Raw genomic sequence first — 15234 nt, 5'->3', positions numbered from 1 at the left:
AGGTTCTGAGCTTTAATATACTTCATTCTATTGTTAAAGTCTCCATTAAGCAGTTTCAAGATAGTTTCATGCCTTGTTGGCCTTCCAGTGCCTTTTTATACAATCTGGATGGCAAGAGGCAGAATAGAAAGACTTCAGTACTCTCCATAAAATTGACCAAACTATACAAGGGATAATCAGATGGAGTTTGCTCCCTTTGCAAAGGGCATAAAACTTGCCAGAGCACACTGCTGCACTGCTGCCTATAGCCAGTAACACTGCACAAAGTACCACAAAAATTGTGCTACTAGGAAACTTTGCAAAGCTAGCTAACATAACATACTCCTGGGAATACCATATTCACCACATTCTAGGCTTACATGAGCATTGCATTCCTTACACAGTGGCTTAGCTCAGCTGGCCCTACAGCACTGCAAGAAACGTCTGCTGCATAAGTAACCTATATGGTCCAAATCTGCCACATTGAGGTATCTGGTGGGTGACAGAACTCAGCTGAAAATGGAAGCAAAAGGGTTTTCAGCAATATGATTTTTCTCCCACCCCTGAGGTGTCAACTCCCAGCAAGGATGCTGGGCTGGCATGTGTCTGCTTTCCTCAAACCACATCTGCAGAGACTAATTCACACCAAATTCAGATGCTTACCTGTTCAGACAAAAGGAAGGAATAAAGGTATTTCACTGTAACAATAAGAACATTTACTCTCTCTGTCAAAATAACTCACATCATCAGTTCCCAAAAGAACACACTGGCAAAAAGCAGAAGTTATTTACACTGAAATCCTGATCTGAGAATTTATTCTGCTCCTCCCAGTTTTTAATTCTGATCTTGTACCAAGTAATAAAAATTTAAGAAGACTAGCAGTTCTGTGAGATGTAAATTAGTCACTTATGACTAAGTAAGCTACAGAATGCAGCATTTTGCATAAATCATTAAACTTCTTATTCTTTAAATCAAAACAATTAGTATATAGTCCTGTCTTCCAGTAAAGTCAAAAGCAAAATTTCCAAGGCTTTCAGTGGAAGGAAGAACAGGTCATCAACGTAGAGTTGAGAAATCAGGTAAGAACAGCAGGTGTGGATGATTGCAAAACATATGTTTAGTTCACAGTAAAGTATTTCCCTCACTACTTAGCCAAGGAAACTGTGCTTGAGACTGAACTGGGCTGCTCCCTGCTTCTGCAAAACTATCTTAGTCTTCAGTGAGTTTGCATTAATAACCAGCTTTATGTTAATAACTGATTTTGTTCACAAGGATTAAACAAACTGCAGTCCGCTCAATCTTAGCTGTTTTCATGCTGACATGAATAAAAGAAAGATTCGTAGTAGTCATACAATACAACTGAATAAACAGAGGAAATAGGTTGTAAGGCAGACAGGCAAACAGGCAATTTTAAACCACTTTCTAGAGTAAAAAAACCAAATGCACTGGATACACCAGCAAGGTCGTTGCTGATACAACATTTATTGAGCTCGATGGAATTTTCAAGGGAATCATAAAAGAGGAAAGCGGGAATGTACATGATGTTATATATCCAGGTCTTTTGAAAGAGTCCTCCATTTTAAATTTCAGTTCCTATCTTTTTCCCTAGTTTGTGCTTACCTAACACACACATTTAGTACCCCATTTTGAGAAACCTCCTAATCATACATCAATAGTGTTAAGAATTTTAAAAACGGCTACTTTTAATTATGAAGAAACTGGCTGGAAGATTACTTTGAATTGAATCTCTTAGTGTTCACTTCTTTGGCTTAAAAATTAGGGACACAACATTTTAGATATTTGCATTTGATACTGGAATGAGAACACACAGTAACCTTTACTAATAACACTTAAATTCTGCATTTTCACATTATGAATACTAGAAAAAAATCCCCAAGACAATAAATAAATGGTACCATTATTTTTGTATGCTGATACAGTGAAATAATGAACTGTTTTCTGCTTAGATAATACCTTTACTTCCAAAAGTTCTCAGCACTTGCCTCATCTTTCAACAAAACAGACACCTACCTGCAGAGGGAAATCTTGGGAAAATGCACAGCATAATGCAGCAGTACCATTTAGTGAGGGCAACAGAAGCACACTGTATCCACAGTTAAATTGTTAGTGGCGTTCAATAGCAGGATAATAAGCTTTATTTTGGAGCTGGTATAAGAGTTCACACGTGTGTTGTTACAGAAACAGCACTGGAATGACTGAGCACAAGCAATTAGACTTTCTTGGCTATTCTGACCCTAAAGTAAAAACTTAATTCTTTGAGCATAGCACTGTTTTTTCTTCTTGCTTCTGCCAGACACTCAGTTTGCTGAATAGCTAAGAACAATGACTTAGTGTGCTCATTCTGCTCATTCTACACACTCAGAGTGACCACAGGAGGGTACAGGGCTTTGCCAGGCCACAAGTGGCCAGGGATCAGGCTTATGCTGATAACATGACCAAGACAATCCAGGTAGTTCTTTTGGTTCCAGAATTACTCCCAAAAAAATCACTGAGGAGCACAAAAAGCTGGTTGTGGCATGCCACTCGTGCACCCTGCCATTTACGAGCTCGATCAGCCAGTAATGAATAGTAGGCATGGTGGTGGTGTGCTAACAGTTGGACTTGATGAACTTAGAGGTCTTTTCACACCCTAACCACTCTATGATTCTATAACCCTGCAATATCTCAGTGCTGTTCCAGTGAAAACAGCAGAAGATTATAGGACACATGTAAAGCACCAACCTCTCACTACTTCATACTGAACTGCCTCTGCAGTATTTAACGGCTTTTTTCAATACATAAAGGAGAAGAGCATAGAGGAACATAAACTGTACATGCTACCTCCATGTTCTGTCAGAACCAGCACGTTATTCAGGCCTCTGCATAATACAGCAGAAAAAGAAGTACCAAGCCTCTAGTACAGAACTCATTTAGCAAGTTACCTTCTGGCGCTTTAATGACAAATCTGAATGTGTTAAAGACAAAGCACATCCAAACTTCATGTGACATTGATGCTGAAGATTGCTAGATCCAGAAAAAAAGAATGCCTTTGGAGACTTCTGATGCAAAGAATACTACAGATTCACATCACTGAACACGTCATATTAAAACTGGAAATGTTAGTCTAGAGCACATCTTGGCTCTCAATAAAAATCCACTCTTTTAATTGAATATTTAGTATGTAGAAAAATGTAGCCAAGAAATTGTGCTATTAATAGGTTTTCTGCCTTTTTCTGATCTACAAAATTCTAATTGCCAACTCTCAGAAATGCTTTCACAAAGAATTTTAAAATATACTGTATTGTTCCAATCCTGACTCTTACCCAACAAATCAAATAAACGTTTTAGAAATACGGAGGCATATGAGTGAAGAGTACGCCAGGGTTGTAGTTTTTCTGGGACTGGGGAAGTGGGTCATGTCTGGAGAGTTTCAGTATGAAACAAAACCTTTCAACGTAAGTTACCCATCATTTCTGCCCTTTCAGCTTCTCTTTTCTAGCTGAATATCATTGCCTAGTTTACTTCCTATTTAGGACACTGAAAGGACATATTTGAAATGAACTTTTACTGTATTAGCGTATTTCACTGTATTAGTGGCATTTCTCTTCCAAGGCTTTTTGTACTTTCCATTTGCCGGATTTCCCTGTTTGATGCTTTCTGAGAAAACAGTTGACACTCTTTTAATCTGACCTGTATATATTAATAAAGAGTTGCAGTCAGGAACCAAACCTTTAGTACTTCAAGGGTCTACCTGTGACGTCTTAAGAGTATCTGCAATCTGTAAGATATTCCTCTGATCTAAGCAAGTATCATGAAGCTTAGAAGCAAGAACAAATTTGCTATGTCTCTCCCACATGCTCGCACCTGGTATAATTCTTACAATGCTGGTATCAATTATAGCACACAGTCCAGCATTGCTGTGGAAGAACACTATGTTTTTAGCAAAGCCAAGAAAACCACGAGTCCTTTGGAAATTTACAAGATCAGCTCTAGTATAAACTATCAATCAGAACAGCATTAATTCTATCGGGTCACAGTTTGACACCAAACCTTATCAATAGACAGATGTCAAAAAGGGTGGTTGCTAGCAAGCCAAAAGGGTTGTCAAGGGTACTCTACAACCATGGACATGAAGAAACTTGGCATAACCACTGATTTTCCTGTACAATCTCTTCCCCAGTAAGAAAGGCAGAGAATCTAAAACTATCTAGGCAAAGTCAAGTGTCTGTGGTAGAAAGTTACAGTGGACTGTAGTAGGGTTATAAAACCCTACTGGTTTGCCTTGGAAGGGACTTTAAAGACTATCTAGTCCAACCCCCTGTGCTATGGGCAGGGATATTTCCCACCAGATCAAGTTGCTCAAAGCCTCATTCAGCCTGGCCTTGAACATCTCCAGGGATGAGGCTCCACGACCTCTCTGGGCAACCTGTGCCAGTGCCTCACCATTCTCACAGAAAAGCATTTCTTCCTAATATCTAATCTAAATCCACCCTCTTTCAGCTTAAAATCATTTCCCCTCATCCAGTTCCTACAGTGGATTGATAGAGCCCCTTTCCATCTTTCCTGCAGGCTCTTTTTAAGCACTGGAAGGCTGCTATAAGAACCTTCTCCTCCCTAAGCTAAACAAGCCCAACTCTCTCAGTTTATTTTTGTATAGGAGGTGCTCCAGCCCTCCACTGGAGGAAGCTTCCCTCCTTCTTTGTGGCCCTCCTCTGGACTTGCTCTGTCAGATCCGTGTCCTTCCTGTGCTGAGGACTCCAGAACTCAACACAGTACTCCAGGTGAGGTTTCATGAGAGCAGAGTAGAGGAGCAGAATCACCTCCCCTGACCCACTGGTCACACTTCTTTGGATGCAGCCCAGGATACAGGCTTTCTGCACTACAAGAGCACATTGCTGGCTCATATTGAGCTCCTCGTCCACCAGCATCCCCAGGTCCTTCTCTTCAGGGCTGCTCAAATCCATTCTCTGCTCAGCCTGTACTTGTGCTTGAGATTGCCCTGACCCAGCCGCAGGTCCCTGGCCTTGGTCTTGCTGAACTTCGTGAGATTCACACAGTCCACCTCTCAAGCCAACCAAGGTTCCTCTGGAGGGCTTCCCTTCCCTCCAGCATGTCAACTGCACCACATAGCTTGGTGTCGTCAGCAAACTTGCTGAGGGTGCCCTTAATCCCACTGCCCACGTCTCCGACAGATGTTAAGCAACACTGGGCCCAATACTGACCCCTATGGAACACCACTCATCACTGATCTACCAAAATCCTTTAAGTGTGACCATCCAGCCAATTTCGTATCTATAGAGTGGTTCATCTGTCAAATCCACATGTCTTCAATTCAGAGACAAGAAAGTCGTATGGGACAGTGTTGAATGCTTTGCACAAGTCCAGGTAGATGATGTTGGTTACTCTTCCCTTATCCACCACAGTGTAGCCCCATCACAGGCCACCACATTAATCAGGCACGAATTGTCCTTCATGAAGCCATGATGGCTGTCACCAATCACTTTCTTATTTTCTATGCATCTCAGAGACTCCAGAAGGATCTGCTCCATGATCTTGCCAGGCACGGCGGGGAGACTGACCAGCCTATAGTTCCCAAGGTCTTCCTTTTTTAAAAATGGGCGTTATGTTTCCTCCTTTCCAGTCAGTAAGAACTTCACTGGACTGCCACAACTTCTCAAATATGTTGGATAGTGGCTTAGTACTTTATCCACTAGTTGTCTCAGGACCCACGAATGCAACTCATCAGGTCCCATGGACTGGTGCACCTTCAGGTTCCTTAGATCTTCTCCTACAGTGGGTGGTTCTTCATTCCTGTAGTCCCTGCCTTTGTCTTCTGTGAATTCCCAGAGAAGACCGACACAAAAAAGTCGTTGAACAATCCAGCCTTCTCCATATCCTGGGCATCTAGGTCTCCTGTTTCCTTACAGAGAGGGCCCACATTCTCCCTAGTCTTCCTTTTGTCTTTCCTTACAGAAAGGGCCCACATTCTCCCTAGTCTTCCTTTTGTCACTAATGTAGCTATAGAAGCTTTTCTTCTTGCCCTTGACGTCCCTGGGAAGATCAAATTTTATCAGGGTTTTAGCTTTTCTAACCTGATCCCTGGGTGCTCCCACAACTTCTCTGTGTTCCTCCCAGGGTTCCGGACCTTGCTTCCACCCTCTGTAGGCTTTTTGCTTGTATTTAAGTTTGTCCAGGAGTTCCTTGTTTATCCATGCAGGCCTCCTGGCGGTTTTGCCTGACATCCTCTTTATAGACATGCATTGGTCCTGAACTTGGAGGAGGTGATCCTTAAATATTATTTGCAGGTTCTTATGAAGACTAAGCTGTAGAAGGCTAGCAAAACCTAAAAAACTTCAGTTCTCTTCATTTCAGCATCCATAGCAGGAAAAATAGAATCATATCAATTATTTTGCCTATTTTAACTGCTGGCATAATCAGTTGTGCTGTGAGCTTCCCTTCAGAAAGAGAAGTAGTCCCAGTCACTCAGCAGAGATAACCCTTCCCACTGGCACCCATTACTAGCTAACCTGCTTTGAACAGAGCTCTATATAAAATACAGGGCATATATCGATTATCAGGTTCCTTTCTCCCTTCTTCAGTCATTTCTGGCTCCTGAAAACAGTTCCAGAGGGACTCCCTAAATTGGATACCTAGCAGAGACTTATATTAGATTCCAAGTAGGAATCTAATTATGCTGGCGTTGGGCCAGAAGGTCTGAACTGCCACTCTGAGAGGCTGCTATCACCATTTAACTGCAAGGACATGAATGAACTGTACTCTTAGTAAAGGCTTATTAACCTAATGGCAATGTAAATGGAAAGGTGTCCACTAGATACAATGTATTCTCTGCATGTGCTTATTTCCCCAATTACAGGTCCTATAGCATTCAACTTAGAAAGGACTGGAAACTTTCTACTTTTCAGCTTCCACTTGCTCAGTCCTCACATCCTCTCACAGAAATGAGAAAACACTTTGAAGTTACTCCTTTTCAGTAGGTACCTCTGACTCAGGAAACCAGCCTTCTCCATGTAAGCTGTGAGGCTATCAATGAGCTTCAGGATTTGAGTGAAATCCCAAGTGCTCTGCTTGATATGTTTTTCCTTACTAGTTCTGTGGCAGACCATACTGGTTCCTGCCTGTTACCACTGCTTCAAGCTTTCTCACAGGGCTCTACTCACATAAATCCTTAGTTAGTTAGTTAGTCTGTTTACCTCCAAGAAAACCAAGTTTAAATTAGTCTGTTCCCATTAACACTGGCACAGACTTTAGAGCAACAATATATAACCAAATAATTAAAAATCCTAATGAGCAATACACAAATCATAATTATTTTAAAGCCCAGCATTAGCCAATTTCCTGCAAGTAAACTCCTTCAAAATCCACTTAGCACTTCTGCAGACTACTGATAGAAAAACAGCCTGAAGCGTTTTACATCAGTGACATACATGCAGGGCACAACAAGAAAACTTAGAGCTTCATTCTCTGTTAAGGTGCATCTGAAGGCTTTCCCGCCCACTACTGTAAACAAACCACTCTTCCTCATCTTAGATAAAGATGAAAAGAAAAATTGCATCCAACAATTGCTTGGACAGGCAGGCTCTGAGGAGACTTAAGATAGACTGTTCCTATGTTATTTAATTGAATTCAAACCAACCAGTTTAGAATATACCAATACAACAAGACATACGAACAGTGCAACCAGGCATTTCTAGAGAGGTGAGGCACAAATTATTTAAGCAATTGGTAGAAAATTATTGAAGTATGGGTAGGAATTGGCCAATAAGGCCACATTCAGAGGGCGGTGACCAATTATTTCAATCAGGCTGGCAGTCTGCCAGAAGCAGGATCCCCCAGGGACTGATACGGGGCCCCATACTGTTCAATGTCTTCATAAATGATCTGGATGATCAAATGAAAAGGACCCTCACCAAGTCTGCTGACGACACTAAACTGAGGGGGACACACCAGAAGATAACTGTCTTACAGAGAGTTAGACTGGCTGGAAGAGTGGGCTTGCAAGAACTGTATGAAGTTCAACAAATACAAGTGCAGAGTCCTGCACCTGGGACAGAATAACCAAAGGACTCAGTATAGTCTAGGACACGTGTGGCTGGGAGAAAAAGTCTTGAAGGAAAAGATCTGGAGGTGCTGGTGGACAACAAGACAATCATGAGTCAGCAGAGCACTGTTGCAGCAACAAAGGTAAATCAGACACTAGGCTGCATCCACAGGGGCATTACTAGCAGAGATAGAGATGTGATCATCTTGCTCTACTCACTGCTTGTCAGGCCTGGAATACTGTGCTCAGTTCTGGTCCCCACAATTCAAAAAAGATGCAGACAGACTGGAGAGGGTCCAAAGGAGGGCCTGAGATAATCAAAGGGCTGAAAGCACACCCTGCAAGGTAAGACTGTAGGATTTAGGTCCCTAGTTAGGCTCAGGGAGATCTCAACACAGTATTGCAGTTCTTAAAGGGTGGCTACAAAGAGGTGTTCTCTTCACCACATGGAGGAGGCAAGAAGCAACGGGTACAAGATGTCCTGGGAGAGGCTTTATCTCAGTATAAAGTATTTTTTCCAGTAAAAAATTCAATCACTGGAACAATCTCCCCAGTGACGTGGCACAGTCACAAGTAGAGGTTGCGACTGGAGGTTTTCAAGACACAACTTGGACAAGATGCTAGATGATCTCATCAAGGATCTCTTTCCCATGAAAGGCTGGACCAAATGATCTTTCAAGGTCATTTCCAACCTGAGCTGTTTTATGGGTTTGTGAAGCAATGCTCACTCTTCTGAGGGCAGAGTCAGCTCTTTGTTGTATTTTGCCATGACAGTAACTATTTTTAAACTTGTGACTTAACTGAAATAATAATCTCTACTCTTAACTGAAATAATAATCTCTACTCAATTACTCCTGTCACCCCAATAACAAAAATTTGAGAAGAACTTGTGCATTTCAAGAACAGGTGTGAGAAAAGAAGATTGCAAAGTCCTGGGTATATGCAGAAGAACAGTATCCCATATAGAGTCCTATCCACAGCTACCAGAACCAAGAAGGCAGCTTACATTGGCCACAGAACAGAAAGTAGAAAAATAACAGTGAAAAAGAAAAAAAACGCACAAGAAAGAAAAGTAAGACAAGGCCATTAACAGCAAAAAGTATACGTTACATGTAGAAACATTTCTACAATTAAGAAGCATGTAAGTGAAAGTCTATAAACATGGTCCCCTTCTTGCAGAAGTGCCCCTCTGAATAGCCCTGCTCCTGCTTAAGCAGTAACATGAACCACTGGGAACCCAGCATCATCATGCAGTCCTTAACAATAATAGCGAAGAAATAAAGCTTGTAATACATTTCAATCTGAAGATTTCTATTTCCTAATTAATAGAAAGGAACATCCAAAGTACTAAAGAAAAAGAGAGAGAATTCCTTCAGTGCACTCTATATACTTCATGCAGTGAATCAGAATATTGCCCACAACTTTCTTACAGCTTTTTATTGTGCAATGTGCAGCAGATTCATCTTCACTGACTCATTATTCCTTCTGGAGCAACGAGATGACTTCTGGAATTATTATTTACTGAGCCCAAGTATCATACATACTTTCTATTTTGGTAAGTTTATAGGAGTGTTGGACTTATAAATAATTTGCAAGTTGAATAATTAAAAACAATACTTAGCATTAGCATAAAGATTGTAGAGGCCCACATGCTTTCTCTTGCAAATAAAATGGATTACTGCAGGATCTGTAAACCCATAGCCTAAGATATCCTCAAACAATGAGACAATGTTAATACCATGAAGCAGAAAGGAACAGTAAACAAAAATGGTTTCCCCTAGGCAAGAAATTAAGTGCAATAACAATTTGGCTTTGAAGAAGATACTTTGGTATGCCAGCTGAAGACCCTCTTCCTCACCACACTGCAGCTGAAGAGAACACGGGAAAATTAGCATGGGATTTTTCATGCCATAGCTTTGATGATATTATAATGCTAACCTAGGCTCTGACACAGAAACTTTAAAGTAAACAGAAAGGACACAACTTTCAGAAGACTGCAGATGTTACTTTGCAGTTTGAGTATGCTCAGTGGCCAAGGAACCTAGAAAGGTCTGAGGAAAACGTGGACATCACTTGCAGGACAGAGAGAGGGAGAGACGAAAAAAGGAGTCGGAAAGAATGAGGGAGTTAGTGAGGAAAACAGAGAAACTGAGAGCAAAAAGAGAATAACAAAGACACTTCAAAGTGGAGGAGGGGGAGGGCAAGGGAAAGAGAGGAAGCAGGAGAAGTGAGAAGGAGAAAATAAGCTAAAGAAAAGGAATAGGAATGAGAGTAAGGAGACAGGTGTGAGATACAGGAAACAAACAGGATGAAAGAGATGGGAGAGAACAGCAGAGACAGGAGAGAAAGAAACACAAGAAAGGGAGAGATGGAGTCAGAGGTACATAGAAAAGAGTGAAAAAAAGACAAAAGGAGAGAAACAAAGAGCAAGAAAGAAAGGAGCAGTGGGGTTTAAGAGCTGAAAAGGGAGAGACATGAAGAGATGGAAAAGAAGCCTGAAGAGAGACACAAACAAGGAGGGAGAGGCACATAAAAAGAGAGGAATAGAGAGAAGGGGTACGAAAGGAAACAGGAAAGAGACAAAAGGCTGTGGACCTTATGGAAAAAAAGAGTATGAAAGCAGAAAAGAGAAAAGAGGAGTGAGAGACAAGGGTGTGGACTGGAAAAAAGGTAAGAGGCAAGAGAGTGACAGGGACATGAAAAAAAAGAAGTGAATGTGGGGAGCTAGAAAACGTCTGGGAGAGAGACTCAAAGACGCTGAGAGACAAACAGACAGATAAAGAGATTGACAAAATGTGAGGAAAATCGAAAAGGACAAAGAGAAGGATGAGAAACTGAAAAGGAGAAAGGGGGGAAGAGAAAGGAGGAAGATAGAAAAGGAAGGCAGAAAGACAATGGTATGAAATGACAGTATGATAAGGGGAAGCAGATCAAGAAAGGGGAATGAATCAGAGAAAGAGATAAAGAAGACAGAGGAAGAGGGGCAGTGAGGGGACAATGTGGAAGAGAAAACTGACAGAGAAAGGCAGAAGAGAGGAAAAGTGAGAGAGGAGGAGAGAGAGAAAGCAAGAGAATGAAAGATTGACAGAGGGAAGGAGACAGAAAGAGGGCTAGTGAAAGAGAAAGAAAGAGAAAGAGAAAGAGAAAGAGGGAATGGAAAGAGGGAATGGGGACAGAGTGAGACAACGTGAGTGAGAGACAAAGTGAAGAGATAGTGAGAAAGAGGAAAAGACAAAGGTAGAAAGAGAATGTGTATGAAGGAAACTATGTGCACGTGAAATAGAAGAGCAGAAAAGGGAGAGCAAGCAAGAGAGGAAGGGGGAAGAGGGTTGGAGGGAGAAAAAGGGAAAGATAGCAGTTAAGACCAAGAAAAAAGTGCAGAGTAAGGAGAGAGAGAGAGAGAGAGGAAGGAAGGAAGAGAGAAGAGAAGAGAAGAGAAGAGAAGAGAAGAGAAGAGAAGAGAAGAGAAGAGAAGAGAAGAGAAGAGAAGAGAAGAGAAGAGAAGAGAAGAGAAGAGAAGAGAAGAGAAGAGAAGAGAAGAGAAAAGAGAAGAGAGCATGATGGGCAGAGTGACATCAGGAAAGACGAGGAGTGAGCAGACGGGGAGTGAGAGAGATGAAGGGACTGAGTGAGAATGAGAGAAAATTCAATTGAGAGGAGTAAAGAGGAAGAGACAAAGGTGGAATGAGATTGGAAAGACAGAAAGAGCAAACAAGGCAAAAATGGAAAGAGAGCAAGTGAGAGGGAGAGAGACTTGGAGAGAGGCATGCAGAACAGACAGACGGAGTTAAGAGGCAAAGAGACAGAAATAGAAGCAAAGGCAAAGAAAACCAGAGTGCGATTGAAAGAGAAAAAACAGCAGATAGAAAACAGTGAGAGGGAAATAAAGTGAGTCAGGCAGAGGGAAATAAAGGCAAAGGTATGACAGCAAGCAAAAAGAAAAGGGGAGAAAGAGCAAGCATAGGCTGAGATTGACAGGGAGTGAACAACACAGAAGGACACTAAAGCAAAGAGGCAGAAGGAAAGACAGTGAGCTTGAGCTGAAGAGATAAAAAGGCAGACAGTGGGACAGACTGAGAGAGACAAGGGAAGAAAGGGACTGCAATAGAGATAGAGAGAGCAAGCATGGGAGAGGGGAGCAGGCAGGTGAAGAGAGTGAGCAAGAAGGCAAAAGGCAGAGCTAAGGACAGCGAGGGAGAGAAGAGCAAGTGGGGGAAGAGAACGGGAGATATGACAAAGGGTAATTATGACCTGGAAAGACTTATTAGGAGAGAAAGGGAAAGAAAATAATGGAGAGGGAAAGATGGCAACAGGTAAAGAGAGGCAAAGGAAAAAGGAGACAGAGGAAGAGACATTGAATGGGAAGAAGCAATTGAAAGGGAAAGAAACACAAGTGAGCAGGAGAGAGTGGCAGAGGGAATGAATGTCAGGAAAGGGAAGAGCAAGAGGAACAGAGAAGAGAGGGAAAGAAAACTAGCAAGAAAGAAGGAGAAAGAGCAAGCAGCTTGCACAACAGTTTCTGGGTCCTGCTTTTGAAGCTTCTGGTGTGACTGAGTGCACAGACATGGGGATTCTTGGGAACTCTATGATAAATTTCAGGGTACATGCTCCTGCAAGCTAAAAACAAGGTAAGAGGAGCCACAGGGCTGTGGGCCTGAGGAAGCTTCACCAGTTTCTAATGTGTTCAGTCATCTGCCCTTGAATGCAGGGTGCTCAAAATCTTTGTTAGAGCTGCTGCCTCGTAAGTAACAGCCAAGCACCTGTACAGCTAACAGGCTTAGAGCACAGCTAAGAAGCACAGCAGGTTGTGCAGAAGAGTGCAATGAATGGATTTGCATGTCAATTCAGACTAGCCTCAGGTATAGTAGTGATGCAGGAGAGCACATTCTCCAGCAGTTCATGGAGCAGCTGTCCCAGACGGACCTTTTTAAACAGGAGATAAGGGCTTGCAAGTCCCCAACTGTAGGGACTGAATAGGGCCCCTCTCTAAGGCTTGCAGTGATCATCTCTTCTGCAGCGGACAATCAATTGTTGAAGAGCTGTGTCACCAAATGGGGGAGTTAAAGGAGGAAGTGAGCAGGGTCTGCAGCATCAGAGAGGATGAAAGAGAGACATGATCTTCTCAGAGATCCAATGGCTTCAAAAGCACAAAAATCAAGACTCATGACTTCATAAAATGTACCTTTACCTCTCCAAAGATCTGTTTGAAAATCCTATGGGAAAAGACCCTGGAGTGAAGAGGGATCCAAGAAAACTGGCTGATATTTGAGGATAACCACCTCCAAGCTCAATAGCAGTTCATCCCAGTGAGCAGGAATTCAGGCACAAATGCTAGGGGGTCTGCATGGAGGAACAGGAAGCTTCTGGCAAAAGTGAAACACAAAAAAGAAGCACTGAGAAGGTAGAAGCAGGGACAGGTAATACGTAAGGAATACAGAGACACAGCCCAAGCATACAGAGATCTAGTTAGAAAAGCCAAAACCCACTGAGAACTGTATCTGGCAAGGGTTGTAAAATGCAACAAGAAGGACTTACACAGAAGTACATGAATGGGAAAGAATGATTGGGGAAAAAGTCTTCCTGCTGATAAAGGCAGCAGGTGACCCGGTGACAAGAAAATGTGGAGAATTCTAAGGTACTGAATACCTTCTTCACCTCAATCTTTGCTAATAAGACCGTTATTCAGGCATCTAAGCACTTACAGACCAAGAGAAAGTAAATAGCAAGGAAGACTCAGCTCTGGTGGAAGAAGACCAAGTTAGAGAACACTTAAGCAAACTGTATATATATAAGTTCATGGGCCCAGATCGAATGCAGCCATGAGTACTGAGGGAGCTACCTGATGATTTCACAAGGGTACACTGAATCTTTAAATGATCATGGAAATTGAAAAAGATACCTGAGGATTGGAAGAAAGCAACTGTTACTCCAATCTCCAAAAAAAGGAAGATCCAGGGAATAACAGTCCAGTTAGTCTCATCTAGATCTCTCAGAAGGAACAATTATTCCTGGAAACCATTTCCAGGCTCATGAAGGACAAGAAGGTGATCAGGAGTAGTCAGCAGGCATTTACCAAAGGGAAGTCATACTTGACCCACCTGACAACCTTCTACAATGAAATAGTTGCTTCAGTAGATGTGGAGAGAGCAGTGGATATAGCTCACCTAGACTTCAGTAGGCTTTTGACACTGTCTCTCATAAAATCCTCATAGTGAAGCTAATAAGTGTGGGCTAGCAGACAGTGAGGAGAACTGAAAACTGGCTTAGTGGCCAACCCCAGAGGGTGGTGAACAGCAGTACAAAGTGTCTAGTGGGGGGCCAGTGACTAGTGCTATAGGGAGCAAGTGGATGTGAAACAAAATCAATGCAAAAGATGATGATTGAGAAAGTAAGACAGCAAGAGGGACTAAGACAAATAACAGAGAAACTGAGCACAAGGGAAAGGGTGAAAGGTAAACAGGGAGCAAGAGGGAATGAGAAGCAGAGATGAGAGATTATGTGAGTCAGAGCAACCAGGAGGGAAAGCGAGACAGAGAGAGAGGGAAGGACACTGGGCAAGAGGTGTGCTGAGACAGGAAAAAAATGAAAGAGAAAAAACACCACACGAAAGTGAAAGAAAAAGCAAGAGGAAAGGAGAGGTAGAGGGGACAAGATAGCTTAACAGAGTGGCAGTTAAGGAATAAGTGAAGAGTGAAAGACAACAAATAAGTGGGTACAGAAGAGAGCAAGAGGCAGATAGGCAGAAGGAAAGAGAGCAGCTGAGAGGTAAAGCAAAAGTAATCAAGAAGAAAGGCAGAGGGAAACTAAGCTAGTACTAAAAGGGGCTCAAGAAGGGAAGTAACAAAGAGAATAGGAGGGAAAGGGAGTGAGATGGCAAGAAAGGAAAATGAAAAGCAGGTAGAGTATAGAAAAGCAAGACGCAAAGCCAGCAAACAACAGGGAAAGAGAGAAGATAAAAGAAAGAGAGGGAAAAGCAAGCAAAAGAGAGAAAGATGGAAAAGTAGGGCAAGAGCAAAAGGAAATGGACACAACTCCAGCAAGAGGGGTAGAGAGCCAGAGAAGGCTAAAGGAGGAAAACAGAGAGAAAGCTCAAGAGATCAAGAAGAAAAGAGCAAGAGAAAGTGCATGTGCATGAGAGGGAAACCATGTAGAACAGAGGCAGAGCATGGGACAGAGGGGGTAAGCATTCATGTGAA

At 42.3% G+C, this 15234-nt stretch overlaps 1 protein-coding gene across 6 annotated transcripts in view; it reads right to left on the bottom strand.

The window, feature by feature from the left end:
• The window catches only part of PIGG (phosphatidylinositol glycan anchor biosynthesis class G), a 95527-nt gene that overhangs the window by 11328 nt on the left and 68965 nt on the right, over positions 1 to 15234 (bottom strand). The window lies entirely within an intron of this gene.

This window comes from Cuculus canorus, chromosome Z (genome assembly GCF_017976375.1).
Source record: "Cuculus canorus isolate bCucCan1 chromosome Z, bCucCan1.pri, whole genome shotgun sequence".
Classification (NCBI taxonomy): domain Eukaryota; kingdom Metazoa; phylum Chordata; class Aves; order Cuculiformes; family Cuculidae; genus Cuculus; species Cuculus canorus.
The sequence above is the reverse complement of the archived record's forward strand: the minus strand, read 5'-3'. Positions and strand labels throughout refer to the sequence as shown.